This window comes from Colobus angolensis, unplaced genomic scaffold, assembly GCF_000951035.1.
Source record: "Colobus angolensis palliatus isolate OR3802 unplaced genomic scaffold, Cang.pa_1.0 Scaffold131, whole genome shotgun sequence".
In the NCBI taxonomy this organism is placed as follows: domain Eukaryota; kingdom Metazoa; phylum Chordata; class Mammalia; order Primates; family Cercopithecidae; genus Colobus; species Colobus angolensis.
In genome coordinates, this window is record NW_012114364.1 from 3,635,167 (window position 1) to 3,640,217 (window position 5,051).

Here is a 5,051-nt window from a genome sequence, read left to right on the forward strand (position 1 = left end):
AATAATCTTCTCCTTGCCCTCAATTCCGTCCTTTAAGGTGCCACCGGATTCCAGGAATCAGACGGAGAGAGTTGGCAGACAGAACTTGTTCCACGTCCCTTCATATCCTCTCCTCTCCCGCGCCGCACCTCACCCGGCCTTGGCTTTGCAGATCGTGTTAAGTGAAATAAAACAGACGGGTCCCGGGGCTCCTGCAGCGCGGAGCTTTACGGGCGCAGGGGAGGCGCGCTGGGAGAGAGCGAGTCGGGGCTCCGGGAGGAAGGGAGTCGCCCCTCCACACCCCGATGCGGCCCGAGCAGGGCCAGGCCGGGGAGGGGGTACGTCTGCCTCACCCTTCTCTCCCCGCGCCCCCACGGGGAAGTTAGCGTCACCGTCTGCCTAGGGCTTATCTCATGTTTGAGTCATAAATTGACCTGGAGAGAGAGGGGAGGGGAGGGAGAGTCCCGCTCGGAGGAAGTTCGCGCGCTCCCTCCGACCCTGTCCTTGGGTCTCGTGGTTCCCGAATCTTTCCCTCACCCTCAGCCAGATGCGGGGCTCTCCCGGGAGTGGGGAGGGGGGCCCGCAGAACCGGAGACTCCGAGTACACTCGGGTTAGAAACCAAGCACTCAAGCCGGCGGGACAGGGCGAGGCAGAACGCAAAGGCCTCAATAATACTGCTCCGGGCAAGAAGGATTCTGTGCGGCAGTCCGGAGTCCAGACTCAGGGACGGAAGCCCAAGGAGAACCTAGGGAAAATAGTAGCTAGATCCGCTCACGTGCTCCAAGACCCCCGAAGTTCCCATGGAGCCCAAGATCCCCAGGAGCCAAGCCTGCCCAGTCCCTGCGGATCACCTTCCTAATGGGCGAACCAAGTCTATCGCAGGCGGTGGGGATGAGGACGCTGGGTGGGAGGAGGGGAGGGGAGGCTGAAAAAGATGATCCCGTTGCCCTAAGGCCTCTTCCAAGACCCTGGACCCCTGCCCTAAGAGACTCGGGCCTCCCCTTGCTGTAGTGGGAGCGCAAACACCAGGGCAGGAGACTCCACAGAAGGAGCGCATAACTCAGCGTTTGCTCTCCTGAAGACTTATTTCTGACAAATTACAGAAAAGGTAGGCAGGGTCCAAAGACACCGTAATGACCAGCTCAAAGCCAAATAGACAGGACATCCAGTGTGGGTGTCTGGATAGGTATCCTTCCTGCCCCAGAGTTGAGACATCTCAGTCCCGGTGCTGCCCTGGGAAGGGACTTTGAGCTGGCCAGCGTGGCACGGGCAGAGAATGGTGTTAGGGAGGTAAAATGCTTCCGAGGGCAGTACCTTTTAGGCAGCCCCGGCTCCAAATTTAAGAACGGACCATTCGGTTCATGTGGGGAACTGGACTGCCGCCAGGAGGGTCCTGTGACACTACCAGAGATTGGCTTCAGGTTGAGAGGTTGTCGCCTGAGCCAGGAGGAGCTTGGAACTCTCTCTGTGGTCTCACACAAGTCCAGAGCTGCCTACTTTCAGGAGCCAAAAACTTGGCCAGCCAAGGGCAGGCATCTGACTGGCTGGCACCAGTTCAGGAGATCAGGACTCGCACACTGCACATTCATATTCTTTCCCTCTCTCTATCTCTCTCTCTCTCTCTCTCTCTCACTCTCTCTCTCTCTCACACACACACATACACACACACACACACACACACACACACACCCCTTCAGACTCTTCAGATAAGTTTCAATTGTCAGGGGTTTGCGAGGTGCTCAAGTGCTTGAACTTGAAGAACCAGTCCTCGGGGACCCTAAAGACCTTTCCTAAAGACCTTCTCATCTCACATTGGTTTGGGCTCCTCCCAGGAAACTGCCTCATCTCAGGGCCTCTTGCTCCAGTTTGGGGGAAGCACAACATTGCCCAGGAAGTAGGGAAGGGTGAGGAAAGGTGCGAGGCCCACTTTTCCCATGGGAGGATCCCATCAGCCTGATGTATATCTATACACTCCTCCCTGAGGCAGTTCCTCCAGATGTTAGCAGCCCGCCCTGTTCCTGGAGAAGTCTTATCCTCACCTAACTACAAAAAGATTTAATAAAGAAACACACCCTTTCCTATTGTTACTTGGGGTTTGAAGGCATTACATCGTTTTTTCTTTTTTGCTACCTTGAGGTCAGCTGGCAACAGCCTCCTCTCAAGTCTCGGTCCAGGCAAGCGATGAGAGCCACATTCTAATGGAATCCAGTGAGAACATTACTTGAGCTGATTATGCAACTTCTCTTTGTAAACATTGAAAAACGTTTGGAGAAGAGAAGGGATGAGTTTAGTTGTTTGGTTTCAGGGGATTTTAGAGATATAGCTTGGAGCTACAGATTGGTAAATGTTAAATCTGGATGCTTATTGATAATAACAAAATTCCCAAGCTCAGGTGCACTGTTTAAAGTGCTAAAGATTCGTATTTGATCTGTCATGTATATCTGTTTGCTGTTTGGGTTAAGAAGGAAAAAAGAAAAAAGGATTAAGAAGCTAAGCATAAATGCTAGTTTATTTTTTTTCTAAGCTTTATGACAGGAAATATCCCTGGAGATATACATTAACTGGGTATTCAACTGAATTTAAGAGTAATACATTTAAACTTTTTTAAATCTCTTTTAAAATTGGATATACTGTAATAAACTGCCATTGGGGATGGAAGCATGGTGCTCACGGGCTAGGCATTTGTGTAGGTGTAGATCTTACAATGCTAAACATGGAAATACTTCGGATTAGAGGCAGACCTTCCCATTTGCTAAGGTGCATTTACGTGACAGCAAGGCCTAAGCAAACATTTAGCTTCTATGGGCACTTGTTCTATTTCTAAGCCTTAGAAAAAATGTGTGTTGGGGGGGTGGGGGGGGTAGGGGGTGCTCCTCCTGTGTCTCATTTGCAGTCATGCATCCTCTACATTACTGTGATGGAGATTACTCAGTTATGTTAGGAGCTAGATTATGATGTCAGAAAATATCCTTTCCAAAACAGGCAAAAAGTCAGGATCCTGGGTATATATTGAGGAGAATTTCTACTGAAAGTAATAAACAGGGCAGCTTGGAAGAGGTACCTGCTTTCTAATAATTGCCTTTAGTGGGAACAGAAGTCTCCTTACAAGAAGATTTTAATTCATTTTAAGACTTAATTTTATGTTGTTTTTAAGAACAACAAAAAATATTTCTGGAAAAGACTGCTGAGAAGATTTCCCTGTTTCAGCCAGAAGAGCAGAGAGAAGACTGTAAATCAAGGAAAAGGTGAAGTAATAAATTAGGAGGGAACTTTGGTATTCTGAGTATATAAAGACTATTTATTTTTCCTGTGTCTATATTTTCTCTTTTTGTGGAGGAGAGGAAATTCTAAAAATATTTGATAGATGTTTTGCCATTAACACCAGAAAAGTGTGTGGGGAAAAAGAAAGGAGGGAAGGAGTTGGGGGTTAATTTTGTTTAATTAGTAGAAAAAGCAACATAAATCAAAGCAGTCTATCGATGCCAGTCCTTAATTTATAATGTTCTGAAAGTAAAGTGAATTTATTTACAACATAAGTGATTTGATAATTTCAGTCTGATTTTTGTTTTAACCTTCTGTTGGGAGAAGGGTTGACTTTTTAAAGCCTGGATAGTTTGAAACTTGGCTAGGTACTTTGGACTTTTTATTGTGGAAGCAAATATTATCATTTCAATGTTAAACAACTTGCAAGTATTAAATGGCTCATTTGTGTTTTTTTTTTTTTTTTTTTTTTTTTTTTTTTTACAGATTTCCCTCTTCAGACCTAACGATTACATTAGGGGTCCTGCATCTGCATCTTTTTGGAAGGATTCTTTTTATAAATCAGAAAGTGCTCGAGGTTCAAAGGTTGACATTTCTGAGTGCTGATACTTTGTCCTTTCACACTATCCAAAAAGGTCTAACATTTAGAAATCCTTACACATTCAAGGGAAGTTGTGGAAATTCCCAGAGTGTGTGTGTGCGCGTGTGTGTTTTGTTTTTGTTTTGTTTTGTTTTTTTCTTTGTTAGTGAGAGGAAGTCAAGTTTTTTAAGGTATGGGGTTTACAGTAATCAACCGAGGAAGATAGGAGTTTCTAAGAAAAGATGCCCCCCACCCAACATAAGCAGCAAACTTTAACTGCTAGCTAGCTGCAGCGAACCAGTGGGGAGCCCCGATGAGCGAGGGTCTCGGTGAGAGGGCACTGTTTCTCCCACCCTGGGTAAAATATGTGGAGCATCACCCGGAAGGCCAGGCTTGATAAAGGCCACACTCCTTGAATCATATCAAGTCTCTAAATCACACTAGCCTTCTAGAAACGAATGAACCCTACCAGCAGGATTGCCTAGAAGACAAACATCCCTTGAATGGTTCCCAGTCACTCGCGCTCTTTTCACAAAGTTAGAGGAGCCCTGGGGCGGGTATCCACTCCCGCTGCAATCCTTTCCTAGATGATACTACCCAGTCATTCCGAGCAGTCTTTCTTCCCCGCCCATTAGCTTTGGAAAGAACCTCTGCTTTCCCGTCAATTCTCCCAAGCGGAGCAGCACACAACCATAGTTCCGCTGCGTCTGTCCGCTGGCTGCAGTGACTCGGATACAATCTTCCTAGAATCTGTAATCAGGCACTTTTGAGGGGGAGGGGACAACCGGGTAGGGTATCAGAGAAAGGATGGGTTAGACTCCTGACCATGGGTGAAAAGGGCCGTGTGCGTGCCCCAGGAGTGTCGGTGCCCCTCTGCAATTCAAAAGGGGGATCTCTCCTGTGCGCGGGTTTTTTTGGACCGGCTCCAGATGTCTACCAGCAGTTCTGAAACAGCAAAAAGTGCAGTTTAGATCTGAAGTCTGGAACCGTTTTTGCTCTTCTAAGCAAAAGATCTCCCTCTCTCTAGCCGATGCTCCCCACTCAGTTCATCCCGGGAATGAGCCAGGGAAGAAGGTTCTCATCCATCGCCCCGAGCTGCCAGGCGAGCTTCGGGCTCCTTAAATTCACAGGCCAACAGCCCGCGTCCTCTTCGCGCAGGCTCCCGGGCGCCCGTGGTCCCCGGCCCCGTTCCTTGGCCTCCTCCTCGTCGGTCCGCCCCTGGTGGTCTTG

At 48.1% G+C, this 5,051-nt stretch overlaps 1 protein-coding gene across 1 annotated transcript in view; it reads left to right on the forward strand.

Annotated features, from left to right (window-relative positions):
* The first annotated feature begins 3,015 nt into the window (after nucleotides 1-3,015).
* PTHLH (parathyroid hormone-like hormone) overlaps nucleotides 3,016-5,051 on the forward strand; it is a 14,968-nt gene continuing 12,932 nt past the window's right edge. The window contains exons 1-2 of the mRNA XM_011934108.1: nucleotides 3,016-3,225; nucleotides 3,728-3,826. The gene's annotated coding sequence lies outside the window, so the exon portion shown is untranslated. The remainder of the gene's footprint in view (nucleotides 3,226-3,727; nucleotides 3,827-5,051) is intronic.